Source organism: Anabrus simplex, chromosome 3 (genome assembly GCF_040414725.1).
Source record: "Anabrus simplex isolate iqAnaSimp1 chromosome 3, ASM4041472v1, whole genome shotgun sequence".
NCBI classification, from domain to species: domain Eukaryota; kingdom Metazoa; phylum Arthropoda; class Insecta; order Orthoptera; family Tettigoniidae; genus Anabrus; species Anabrus simplex.
The window spans coordinates 380,571,107-380,585,831 of record NC_090267.1 but is presented as its reverse complement, the minus strand read 5'-3'; the positions used below and the strand labels follow the sequence as shown (position 1 = coordinate 380,585,831).

At 41.2% G+C, this 14,725-nt stretch overlaps 1 protein-coding gene across 1 annotated transcript in view; it reads right to left on the bottom strand.

Moving 5' to 3' along the window:
- The window catches only part of B4, a 398,035-nt gene that overhangs the window by 282,414 nt on the left and 100,896 nt on the right, over positions 1-14,725 (bottom strand). The window lies entirely within an intron of this gene.

The window sequence follows — 14,725 nt, the reverse complement described above, 5'->3', positions numbered from 1 at the left end:
ATGATGATGATGCTTGTTGTTTAAATGGACCTAACATCTAGGTCATCGGCCCCTACGTGAGAGTTGGGTTCGAGCTCCACCTTACTAACACCACGACTGCTTCCTTGCGAATGACAGCACTTCAGATGGTTTGGCCGAGGTTATATTCTTCTTCTTATTCTTCTTATTATTATATTCCGCCTGATGACTATGATCGTCAAGGCGTAAGGTCTTTATAGTCTGACGCCGTGGTTAGCTGGTTTCGAGTCCTGTCGATGGAAAAAAAGAATCACCATCAAAATGTTAACGGTTGGATAGGAGAGTTCGTGGTGTATAATTTCTAATCACTAGATTGCGTGGAAAAGCCTGGATTCATTTCCAAACCTCTCCGCACAGTGTTCATATGGAATGAGGGCACATGACTTTGACAGTGATTTGTCCGTCCGATTGCGACGTTAAGCCTTAAGCAGACCTTTTGGTGTTATTCGACAAGACTAGGCTATTTGCCAGCACCTGTTTTCTTCCTCTCTCTATCCCATTAACATCATCATCATCCCACATCTAGGCATGCAGGTCGCCCATGGGTGTCAAATATATTGACCAGCACAGGTCTCTCCGAAAAACACACACAAAATCAATCAATCAATCAATCAATCAATCAATCAATCAATCAATCAATCAATCAATCAATCAATCAATCAATCAATCAATCAATCAATAATAATAATTATTATTATTATTATTACACCGGAGTCATATGGAGACCATTAAGATCCTTGGTCTGCCAAGACGATAGCATTCCAGCCAGATGATCTGCAGTTATTAGTTTGTCACTTGGTCAGCGTGACATCTCCAGCCAGGCATGTTTCTTGGCTACCACGACCGAGTCCGCTACCTTTCGTATCACACAACTCCTCATTTATTCTCTCGAGACTGAATGAATCCCGTTCCAGCCCCCAGTCCATAATTAAAATAGGTCTACCTGCACTCCACGTTTAACAATTTTCTACTATAATTTCTGGTCCAAACGATTAGTAAGTTTGTCTGAAAGCCTATCATTCCATCCAGAGGCGGATTTGTTGTATAGTCCCAGTAGGCACGTGCCCGGAGGCGGTGGCAACACCGGGTGATAAATTTTAGCTAATACTATTTTTTGTTAATTCCTACAATGATACTTTTGAAATGAGCAGAGTGGCTACGCGTCTTAACGCGCTACGGCTATAGAGTCAAGGTCTCCATTCGGGAGATGAATGGATTTGAAACCCATCGTCGGCTGTTCTGAGAATGTTTTTTTCTGTGGTTTCCTATTTTCACGTCCAAGCAAATGCCGGGGCATTTCCTATCCATTGGCTACAGACTACTCTTTCCACCTCCTTACCCAAATTTCATTCGCCATCATTAATTTCATCTGCATTAGCTCCTCAATTGAGGCTGGCGTCTGTAAGGGGATCTAGCCGTAAAACATGTCGTGTAATTTTTATCTCACCTCATCTCCGAACCCTATCAGGAAATGGGTCTAAGGGGTAGACATATATCAGTTATTACAATTATACCAGGTGTTCCACCAGCGCCATACCTTCTACTTATAAGTGTCCCGCATGCACTAGTGATGAATGGGATGTCTAATAACTGATTTTCAGAGGGGTACAACTGCCTGTAGAATTACGACAGAATACGAAGATATAACAACTCGGCGGCCGCTCACTGCATGATCCTCAGCGCTACCCATCGAATGCACCCAGTTGCGCTTGTAAGCCTCGAAGGCTGGTATTTGGTACAGCAGCACTACAGTTGCTGTCAAGATATTGACAATGGCTGGTGTGTTCCGAAACGATTGCACAGAGAAAATTTTAATCAATGGAGAATCTGGTCGGAATGCAGCCGAAGCTCGCAGACGGTATGTGCAGTAGTTTCCAAATAGCCGCTTGCCTTCTATGTGCGTACACCGCCGAAAAGAATTGCAATTAAGAGCTAATGGATCGTTCAAGGCACACGCAAGCAACTCTTTGGCAGAACGGAATGTCTTGTACGTGTATACATCAATTACTAAACTTCATTTTCTGCGTCTTTGTACTTACAATAATGTACCCTGTTACAGAGCGTGTATAGTAAAATGACTGCTATTTGTTTCACATCCGAAATTTAGCACGTTACAGCACTCCTTTGTAAACCAGCCAATAGGCATCCCACTCAGCACTATTGCATGCGGGACACATACGTAGAAAATGCGGGGCTGGAGAGCCACCCGGTGTTTTTGTATGCTTTGAATAGTTACTGTAGAAGTTATTTGCCAAATGTTTCTACGAATAACATGCGTAACACTTGTGTAGTGTCTCATATACTTTTAATACATGTTATTCGCACCCCGTCTGAATACGCTCGAGAAACAAAACTGGCTGGCTGACTGTATGTTGGTGTCCCTTTCTTTATTAACCATATTCTCTGAAGAAGAACAGCTTGTCTAACATCTACAACTTTTACATTTTCTTGGAATGTTCGGAGACTTTGCTGTGACAGGATCAGTGCCTTTTTTGTGGATATTATTGGGAATGTTCCTATCACAATTCATATGGCTTAAAATCAAGCTTTGTTATGTTTCTATACACAGTACATATAATGCGTAAGATCACATGATTAAATTCTCTGTAAACTGTCGCTTTAAAATTATAATATTCTTGTCCTAGTAACCATTTCGTGTCGTCAGTTTGGAGATAAAAGAAAAATATAGTCTTTCCTTTCCTTCCACATTTCTTGGCTACTGGGATACAATAGATTAGGAGTTTGGTTTCCCGAACCTTCAGCAAACAAACTGTTCTTGTCAAACAAGTAGTAAATATCCTCACCAGTTTGGATAATTAATCTATATTTAATGTATATTTGAAATTAACTGCAATCGTTTTTATATAACTTGAAAAGCTCAGAACATTTGGTTTGGGCTGCCGAGGCAAGTGAGTTCATAATTGTTTAGTAGGAACAAGGGGTGCAACTGGTTCACAAGTCAGAGAAGTGAAATGAATAAAATAATCATTTTGTACCTGTGTGAGATAAAAGAAAACATAGCGATGCTTTTGAAGTATTTCCTGAATCTGCAAATAGCGACTCAAGACAATGTGAAGAAAACATCGCATTGTTGGACATAAACTTAGAAAAATGACTTTTTTCCAGAGAAACGAGTGACTTCATGCGAAGAATAAAATGCTAGGTTGTAGCATCTGCCAAGACGTTACAAATTTAGGACCTCAAAAACACATGGGAGTGAACATTTCTTCAGAGTGGGCCAGTGGTAAAATCTGTACCTTTGGAGAAGGTCGTAAAAAGCAATTAATATTTTAGGATTTACTACCCTAAGAAAAATGAGTACCAACACCTTCTTTTATTGAAAAAGAACTGGGCAGGGGCATTGTTTTATAATAGGGTACTAGTTGTTTGCCTGGCGCCTAAAAACGAAATCTTCAGTGCTTGGTGAGATTATTTTCATCTCTAAGTTATCACGTCCTGAATTAATTTAAAAATGACTCATACGGTGTTCCATTCTCTGTAGTTATTTCGAATGCTTGACCGTTGTTCTTTTGAGTAGCGGTGGTGTGGTGGGATGCTAAAATTTTGCCTAGAGGCGCAGAAATGTTAAATCCGTCACTGAATCCATTCCTAAAATGTACTCGAAATAAGACAGTCCTCGACCGTTTACTAACGAGCAGTTATTTGTTAGAAGATTATGGCTGTTGCTGTATGACATTAGCCCGCCACCGCCTTTAAGAAGAATGCGTGTATTCAAATGAGCGGTGTCCCCTCCTTTCCCCGCAGGAATCAAGAGAGAAAGCTGCATCACAGCACGGCCCTTCCCTTTCAATTATTAACATTACGGGCGGAGATTTAGCCGGTGGTGACCGCTGTTTTCAGGTGCGAAGTAGTGAGAGTATCAGCCCAAATAATACGATGAGCGTTTTGACCCCTCTTGGAATCACGGCACTAGGTAAAGGAAGAAGAGGGCTAGGAAAACAGGAATATGGGAGGCACCTTAGGCGCCAGAAATATTTGAGTCGGAGTAGAATAAGAGTTGACCTCAGGAGGTTAGAATCGGAGTAGAAAGTATATGCACCTAAGTTTGAAGCTTAATATCCGGAGAAAACCCTGGTTCGTTGCAATACGTACCTTTAACTTCACGTTACCGAACAGATAAGCTCAGCGCGTTTCAGCACGGCCAATTATGGCTGCTAGCTCCGTACTCGGGAAGCAGATTGCTTCGAATGCTCCGTCGGCCATCCCTGAAATGTTTTTCTGTAGTTTTCCATTTTCAACCACAGAGGTCCGTACAGTTACACCAAAACTCACTGACAACACCCTTTGGCAGTGGCACATGTAGCGTAACACCATCGTCAGGGCTGCTGACAGTGGAGTTCAAACCCACTTTTTCCCGAATCCAAGCTACCTGTTGCACGACCCTGACCACAATCAAGTCGTTCGGTTATTTGTTGTTCTGAAAACATTAATATGAAACATACCTTCAGTGAGTGTGAGCTGCTTTTGAACGTGTTTCGCATTGCATCAGAACAGCCGAAATAACTTTTTCTTACAATTGGCTTTACGTCCCACCGACATCGATATGTCTTATGGTAACGATGGGATGGGAAAGGGATAGGAGTGGGAAGGCAGTAGCCGTCGCGTTTATTAAGGTACAGCATTTGCCTGGTGTGAACATGGGAAACCACGGAAAACCATCTTCAGGGTTGTCGACAGTGGGGTTCGAACCCACTATCTCCCGAATACTGAATACTGGCCGCACTTAAGCGACTGCAGCTACCGACCTCGGGTTAACAAAAATAACTATACAGTTATCTATAGAGCCTGGATGTTCAGGATTTTCAGAATACAAACTTACTGAACCGAATAACAAGTGTACTCTTGCGCGGACCAAAGTTCTGCAATGAGATTTGCATAAATGTTAGAGGCCCGGCCTGTCATAAACCCAAAAAGTTATGTTACTGTCGATTAAGAAAGAGCACGACAGACGACCTTCCTACAAACCATATAAATGTGGATTCTAACCTATTACGCTTAAACATCCAAGCTCTAGTTATCTATAACACGCGAATCGTTGGGAATAGCGAGATATCACATCTCAAATATCTGGAGAGCATAATAACGGGAAACATGTGATGTAGACAGGCGGTAAAAACTCGTATCGCAATTGACAAGGAGGCATTTCGTGGGGGCGTGGACAGGGACCTGAGGAAGAAAATGTCGAATTGTTTTATATGGAGCTGAGGCATGGATACTGAGGAAACAGGAATAAAGAAGACTGGAATCATTTGGGATGTGGATTTGGAGGAGGATGGAGGGGATAAAATGGGTAGAGAAAGCGAGAAATGAGGAGGTACTGAGAAGAGTGGGGAAAGAGAGAAGAATATTAAAGGTAATCAGGAAGAGGAAACACAATTGGCTCGGACATTGGATGAGAAGAGATTGTTTAAAGATGGACGCTACGGAAGGAACGGTGAATGGAATAATAATAAGAAGAAGAGAACGCAGAAGATACCAGATGGTGTATTATATGAGGATAGATGCCAATTATGAGAAAACGAAGAGGGTAGCAGGTGACAAGTTTGCATGGAGAGCTGCCATGTGAAGACCTCCCCTAGGCAGAACACTAATGATGATGATATCTCCAATCTGTTAACATCATTTGAAGACTCCCCGGAATAAGCAGGTAACTAACAAATTGTATGCCTACAGAATTTCACTTCTGTTACATACAAACGTATGACATACAGTACTTGCAGATTATTTTCCATGGTATCACTTCCATTTCATACATATTTTTTTAAACCTTAAGTTATGACAATAAATATTGCTTTTAATACATAAAGGCCCGGTTTCATCAACACATGTTAAATATATACTAACAAGTAGTTAGTTAATACGGAGTTAGAAATTTAACATCTTGTTAGGTTTCTTGCGTTTCATCAAACTTTTCTTGTGAAATGTTAACTAATCGACTGTTAACTCTCCTAATATTGCGAACGGGTGCGAATCAAGGAGGCAGTGGTACGAACATGCTGTTTTACAGCGCGCTCCGATGCGCTTTTGTTTGAGCACAGCTGTAAAATATGGCGCGTGAAGTGAAACGGAATCGTAGTTCTAATTTTTCCTCCTTCGAAGAAGAGTTGTTAATTGAATTAGTTAGTAAATATATATATAAGTTATTGAGTGCAAGCGCACAGATGGCTTGACGATAAAAGAAAAGGACGAGGCGCGGGAAAAGTCCGCGAGGTTTTCAATGGGGTAAACAGATACTTTTTTTTAGCGGGTATCCGCTGTCACCTAATAAAATCAATTCGTTAATTGTCTCACTTCAAACTGTGCTCCGATATGGGAGTTATTAAATATTGTATTGTCGTGTGCAGAACCAGACTACCTAGCAAGTATATACCTGATTTGGAGGTTAGGCTCACTAATCGCCTGAACATTAACATTAACAGAGAAATATCCCTTTCGATTACGATATATTTCGGCCCAATTGCCTCCAGGTGATTGGATTCTTACATGTGTGCAATCTATTGCATGTAGAACAAACACCAGGAAAACTTCTTATTTCATAGAATTCGCGGATAATTTACTGACGCTCTTCTACTGAAGGGAATGTTATATACCTCCTCATGGATGCTATGGCTGCAGACACACGACAAACAACTCTATTAACAGTGGCTTTAGAAATTCCAGCATTGTCTCCAGCCATTATGTGAAAATAACCAGTAGCAAAAACTCGTAATATTATCAGTACCTGCAACATTGGAGGAAGAGGTAGGTTTCTCTTCGTAGGATATTCTAACCTCACTTGAATTTCGTCAACAACCTTAGCAACGACTGTTTTCGATAACCTGTATCTATGAAGAAATTTCGGATCCGTCAAATTTTCAAAGTCATTACGTCGCTGAACTCTTCTTCGATCAGGACTGTTTTGTAAAAGATCTAAATAGAGCAATTCCGCCTCGAAAGCGAGATTCACAGCAGCCATTTTGGAACAGGTTGCTAAATGCTAATGTTAGCCATTTAACATTGGAAATGGCTGATGTTAACTTTAATACGCAGTTTAACATTTGTTAATGTTAACATTTGTTGATGAAACGCAAATTTTCTTAAATCGTATGTTAAAATGATTTAACACCTTGTTAAGTACTAACATGTGTTGATGAAACCGGGCCAAACTCATTTATACACTTGCATATGGAATTGGTTCAGGTAGTTTGTACCACGATATAAACCCCGAAAATGATTTTCCTCTCTCATGAAAATTTACCGATTTAATGGTTACATCTTTATGGCGGGGAGGTCTTCATTTGTAACCCACATTCTTGATTACTAGCCTGCCTTGAATCTGCCTGATGATAACGCATATTAGTTCTCAGCATTGTAGCTTCTACGTTTTTAATTTGCCTATTGTACACTTGTCCACTGTTAGGAGCCCATACAACGGGAAGTTGAAGCTTTACTAAATCATATTTCTCTCTAATGACTAGTGTATAGCAATTGAAACAGAAGGACCGGATTGAACAGACTCAGTTAATCACCCATACCAGGTTATAGTATACAATACTGCTTCACAGAAATGTCTGGTGGTTTGCCGATAGACAGGCGTCAGAGTAGTTCATTTTAAAATCTATGACCTTCGTTCATTTGCTAGTGGTTTAAGATCGCACCAACACAGTGAAGGATTTCGGCGACGCAACGATGGGAAATGGCTAGGATCCGGAAGGTAAGCGGTCATGGTCTTAATTAAGACACAACCCCAGCATTTGCCTGGTATGAAAGTGGGAAACCACGGAAAACCATCCTCAGGGCTATCGACGCTGCGATTCGAATCCACCATCCTCCGAATGCTAGCCCACAGCTACGCGATCCTAACCGCACGGCCAACTCTTTCCGTTATGGTCTTCGTATTTAGTCATACAGGACTCTAGTTCAAACCTACTCTTTCCCAAATGCATGATCATAGCTACATGACTCAAATCGGGTGGCCAAAGATTGCAATACAATTTTGGCTCTACCTTCCCGGGGCTCGCTTGTACTACTGTACTCTTTAGTTATGTACCCTCGGAGATAAAAGAGTAGATTAAAAAAAGAAATTTTGGCCTTCCGTCTTATCGACTATGCAGCTAGCTACAATTTTGTATTTTCCTATTATTAATTGAGTTGATGAATTTAACTTATACATTTAAGGCAATCACGAATACTCAGCCCCGGGCCAGGGAAATTACCCAAACGAAGTTAAAATCATCGACCCGGTCGGGAATCAAACTCCCCCCCCCCCCAACCGAAGGCCACTGCGCCAAGATTAGATGAAATAGAATGAACAGAGTATTTTGATGCGAAGATCATTGGTTGGAATAAATCCTTCCTAACGTAAATCCGAAGTATAGGGATCTGTTTCCCTGCCCTAACTACACCGACGTACATTACTACTACGCTGATTTAAAACAAATGATAAAACATATTTTTTTAAATACTAAAAGGTGTGGTAGTCATCACCAGTCTTCAAGTTATATTCTGAAGCTATTTTTTGAAGTGATGAAATGGATAAAGGAATCAACATCAACGATAAGCAACTAAACAACATACGCTATGCAGACAACACATTAATACTCGCTTAGAATACCTTCAGTTTCTTCGATACAGAATAGAGTCAGCAAAGGGTTTGGAATAAACATCAAATTCAAGAAAGCCGAAATGATAGGCAACGGTAAGAAGGGGACTTGCAATGCGGTAATAAACTCTGGTCTAGCTGGGAGTGGTGATTAAGCCACCACTGTCCAAGCTAGAATCAGCTACTACTTTTGTTTTATTTACAGCACACAACCATATCCGTAGTGCAATTATGTCAAGAAGACTTCTGCCCTGCCTGTAGATACTGGAGTGTTACGCGGTCTGAGCGGTGACAGGCTCTGCCTTATTACTTGGGTTTCTTTTATCAATAGCTCCCCAGTTGGCCTCACAAATTTCAGTGAACCCTCTTCTATCCCTCAGTTCAGAATTAAAATACCTTACCCAGGCCTGCCAGGAATTGAACCCGACGCTCTGCATAAGAGGCGAGCTATCATTACACCGCTGGGATAGTAGTTTTCTTCTTCTTCTTCTTCTTCTTCTTCTTCTTCTTCTTCTTATTTCGTTTTGGCCGACTATGGACTACGTTAATTTGAATTCAGCTTCATATCTTTTTGGGCTTTAATCCTCATCCAGTACTCCCTCATTCTTTCACTCTACAATCTCCTCCTTTCTACTGTCCATGGCGCTTGGGTACGGGATCTAACGTTTCCTTGAAATCTCTTCGTGGCCTTGTTCAGCATCCCTGTCCCTTGTATTCCCATTTCTTTCAGGCCCTTCTTCACCTCCTGATACCAGTGCAGGGTAGTCTTCCTGATCTCAAACAATCTTAATTATCTGATTGGTCAGTCTTCCCGGGTTCATTCTGTAGATAGGATGGTTGTTTTATTTGCTTTTAAAAATATATACTAATTTATTTTTAATATTTCGATTGACTTGTTTCAATTTAAGTTATAATTTTATGTTATTACTATGTTTATATTTTCCGGCTCCTTTGCTGAATGCTCAGCGTTAAGGCCTTCTGTTCAGAATGCTCTGGGTTCGATTCTCAGCCGGGCCGGGGATTTAAACTGTATTTACTTGATACCTATAGCTCGGGGTCTGGGTATTTGTGTTTGTCTTCATACACTTCTCTTCATATGGTACATACCGTCGTTGCGCCTGCATAAACTGCTATGTAATAATGTTGTGGGAGGAATACTGACCCGCAGCACATATGTTTCAAGAGTGAGAATTCTTTCCAACTACTGGCGCAATATTGAACATTAGATGACAGAAACTTTACCGGCCAATGTTCTACGTTGAAATATTTCACATACTGGTTTTCGCAGGCGAAACGACGATACAATACATTACAGAAACACACAATAATGAATATTTCCCTCCAGATAGGTTTGGTGTCAGGAATCGCATCTGACCGTAAAACAGGGTCAAACCGACATGTGCTAGAAATTTCACACCCGCGACCCCACAGGGTGAAGGAAATGTGTCGGAGGGAGAAGAATAATGTTTGTATTTACTCCTCATTTAAAATACTTCACGCAAATCTAGCAACTATTGTTGTTACACGAAGTGTACTGCATCCAATTTTGTATCTCACAACACTGCCCACGTCAAGTCTGACTACGGAAGTGCATTGTCAGCTTTTGCGTGTTGGATGCTTCGATAAGCAGTGTCTAGTGTCAGCCCCGCAAAATGACACTGCTTTTTGCAGACGTGCGACAATTGAGGGATGACTAAACAACAGCAGTGAATTCACCAGGAAATATGTTGTTCATTATCCAAAGCGAATGGGATGTCAACGAAAATAATGGAAAGTCCTTCAAATTTACCGTTCGTTTCTCGTCTTTTTCTTAAGACTTTATTGTGAAGGCTGTTGAGCCTTGGACACAGAGATTTCACATGCATTGCCACAAAAATAAGTACAATCAGAACTGCAGCCCGGGAAAACTAATGGCTGCTGAGGGCATTAAAATCACTGAATTAGGTGGACCTTTTTCACTCACCTCCCTCTAAAATTGAACGTGTCCTAACCACCTCAAGAACGCAAAGCACCTCTATATAAATACACTGACTGACAGAACAAATGCAACACCAAGAAGGAGTGGTCAGAACTTTATGCCAATTGCAGGGTAGACTGACGTCACTGAGGTATGCTCATTATGTGAAATGCGCCGCTGTGCTGCGCACGTAGCGAACGATAAATGGGACACGGCTTTGGCGAATGGCCCACTTCGTACCGTGATTTCTCAGCCGACAGTCGTGTGCCACAGGACACGTGTATAGCTAAGAATGCCAGGCCGCCGTCAACGGAGGCATTTCCAGCAGACAGACGACTTTACGAGGGGTATGGTAATCGGGCTGAGAAGGGCAGGTTGGTCGCTTCGTCAAATCGCAGCCGATACCCATAGGGATGTGTCCACGGTGCAGCGCCTGTGGCGAAGATGGTTGGCGCAGGGACATGTGGCACGTGCGAGGGGTCCAGCGCAGCCCGAGTGACGTCAGCACGCGAGGATCGGCGCATCCGCCGCCAAGCGGTGGCAGCCCCGCACGCCACGTCAACCGCCATTCTTTAGCATGTGCAAGACACCCTGGCTGTTCCAATATCGACCAGAACAATTTCCCGTCGATTGGTTGAAGGAGGCCTGCACTCCCGGCGTCCGCTCAGAAGACTACCATTGACTCCACAGCATAGACGTGCACGCCTGGCATGGTGCCGGGCTAGAGCGACTTGGATGAGGGAATGGCGGAACGTCGTGTTCTCCGATGAGTCACGCTTCTGTTCTGTCAGTGATAGTCACCGCAGACGAGTGTGGCGTCGGCGTGGAGAAAGGTCAAATCCGGCAGTAACTGTGGAGCGCCATACCGCTAAACAACGCGGCATCATGGTTTGGGGCGCTATTGCGTATGATTCCACGTCACCTCTAGTGCGTATTCAAGGCACGTTAAATGCCCACCGCTACGTGCAGCATGTGCTGCGGCCGGTGGCACTCCCGTACCTTCAGGGGCTGCCCAATGCTCTGTTTCAGCAGGATAATGCCCGCCCACACACTGCTCGCATCTCCCAACAGGCTCTACGAGGTGTACAGATGCTTCCGTGGCCAGCGTACTCTCCGGATCTCTCACCAATCGAACACGTATGGGATCTCATTGGACGCCGTTTGCAAACTCTGCCCCAGCCTCGTACGGACGATCAACTGTGGAAAATGGTTGACAAAGAATGGAGAACGATCCCTCAGGACACCATCCGCACTCTTATTGACACTGTACCTCGACGTGTTTCTGCGTGCATCGCCGCTCGCGGTGGTCCTACATCCTACTGAGTCGATGCCGTGCCCATTGTGTAACCTGCATATCGGTTTGAAATAAACATCACTTATTCGTCCGTGCCGTCTCTGTTTCTTCCCCAACTTTCATCCCTTTCGAACCACTCCTTCTTGGTGTTGCATTTGCTCTGTCAGTCAGTGTATACAAACATGTGTATGTAAATGTCTCTAAATTTAGTTTAAACATGGTAATTATTCTAGTAGATTAGTCTTTATTTATTTAACGTGTTGTAAATATGCGTATATAAATGTATCTAGATTTAATTTAAGCATAGTCATTATTTTAGGAGATTAGTATATTTTTTAAATTTAAGGTGTTGTAAATATGTGTATATAAATGTCTCTAGATTTAGTTTTCAACGAGATTCATTTTTGTTTATTTAAGGCATTGTACATATGTGTACATAAACGTCGTTAGAATTAGTTTAAACATGGTCATTATTTTAGGAGACTTGTTTTTATTTATTTTTCTATATAGTGTATTACTGAATCATCTATAACTGGGTATATAACCTGTTGATGATAAATCTATCTATATATCTATCTATCTATCAATCTATCTATCTATTTATTTTATCTGTTTCTTCTTTTTTCCAATTCTCTCTTTATATTTTTTTCTTTTTAATCGTTTTAATCTTCATCCTATTCTGCCTGTTGTGAAACCAAATAGGCTCATTCGGAGGACTTGGTCAAAGGGAGACATGGACAGCGTTATCAAACGATAAGCTTCTGCCTGACATTAAATGGATGATCACCGAATTGTTTAGCTCGAAAGATCAGAGCTGAAATATCTTCGTAGTTTGTGTCAGTTGGACTCGTAGAATGCGTAGCTGAATTTTACGGCAGAAAGCCGTAATGACATCAAATTGATGTACATTTCAGGTTATTGGGATTCGACTTTCCGGTCATTAAGGTGGAAAACCAACGGCTATGCGACTCTGGTTGTAACAATCTCCCCTCGCTCATTGTACTAGCTGAGTGACATTATCATGGTCTACTCCTCATCAAACCGGTGGTGGTGCGAATACCGACTTAGGATATTCGAAAAAGAAAGCTACATGTCTGAGGTTGAGATTATCCGTTAAAAAAGATGGCCTTTATTTATTTATTTATTTATTTATTTATTTATTTTATTTATTTATTTATTTATTTACGAAAGCCCCCAACGAGCAAAGCTCACTTTAAGGGGCTGTATATATTGGACATATGCATTATATTCAAAATGCAAAAATTCGAACATATTCAAAATGCCTCATATCCGCTAGTTACAATGTAATTTAAATTTGATACTACTACAATAATACAAATAATAATAATATAAACAAAAGTAGAATCAAATTGAAAGACATTAAATTATAGCCTAAATAATAACAAAAACAATGGTTACATGTTTTAACCTAGTAATTTACAGATATATTTCAACATTTTTTTTCCAGGTAGGATTGAAAAAAATTATTATATTGTATGATAAGATTGTTATGAATTTTATTGTTAAATTTTTCGAAAATGTAAACAGCGGCATTGAACTGAATCCCTATGCCCAAAGGTAGATTCCTAGTCTGATCATAAAGAACTTTAGTTGGTGTTAAATATGGTGCTCCTAACAAAATGTTAATGGCCCTATTTTGTAGAACATTCAGTGGTTTCAGATCTGGTTTACACCCGTGACTCCAAATTATAAGTTATGTGAAAATGTGTGAATGAATAATACAAGGATCTCTGTCCTGAAACTGACAGGAGTACTTTGAGTCGCCTGAATACAGCAATAATTGGAGCAATCCTATCACATAAACTAGAAATATGCTGTTTCCAACTTAAGTCATTATCTACCGTCAAGGCCAAGAAATTTAAATTGGTTATTTGCCGAATAATATTGTTTCCAATTAGTACCTGGTTAGAAATTGACACGGTCACTCTAGGTTTATGAAATAACATGTAAGATTACAAGGCTGCTCACTTGCTTGTATTTACACTCCCGATTTCCAGGGAATGATGGAGACTAGAGTCATTAATTTGCAGGTTGCTTAGATCATCCCATATAAACTTCAGACAATTGCCAATCATTCTTTTTCACTGAATATATCGTAGAGATTTTTCGTAATTCTTACGATCTGATATAAATATCCAGGAGTATCTGGCTCAGCCGATCAGCTCGATCAGAGATCTATCGATCTAATTGAAGTACCACGAGGATCGCACAGTGACTTCCCAAATTTCCTTCATTTGCCGAAAGTGAGAATTTCATAGTTTTGAAAGTTTCGATCAAACTTTCACCCCTACTGATATCAACCCGGAACTGCGAGGAGTGCGGAAGGAAGCTGTAGACTGACTCCTGCCTTCCCCTCCCCCGCCCAGTGTGCTCCGTGACCCCGCCCGCAGGAATGCCGCCCAGCGGGTTCGCTCGGCTTCAGATGAACTCGTACCGTTTCCTGGAATACCGTCTCTTGCCGCTCTGCTTTGTTCCTCCATGACGAAATATACAGTGGACTTTGACCACTGAAGTTTGTGAGAACGGTATTCTCTCGGAGTCGAACTGATTTCAAACCTAAGACTCGAAATAGTCATCACATAAAAATACATTTTCTCTGTGTCTTTCCAAAACCAAATTAATTTGTTGTTAAATTTTTATAATTCCTCTCAGAAACTCACATTTTGTATTATAAGACTTTATGTACCAACCAAGGAGTTCCAGCTGAGTCTGACACTGCTTCCACTTGTATCGAGACAACTAAAATTCCACTGCGCCTTTGATATCGACAATTCTTTGAATGAAGTTCAATGACATAATTTAAAATACAGTATTTGTTCTGAAAATTTTAGCT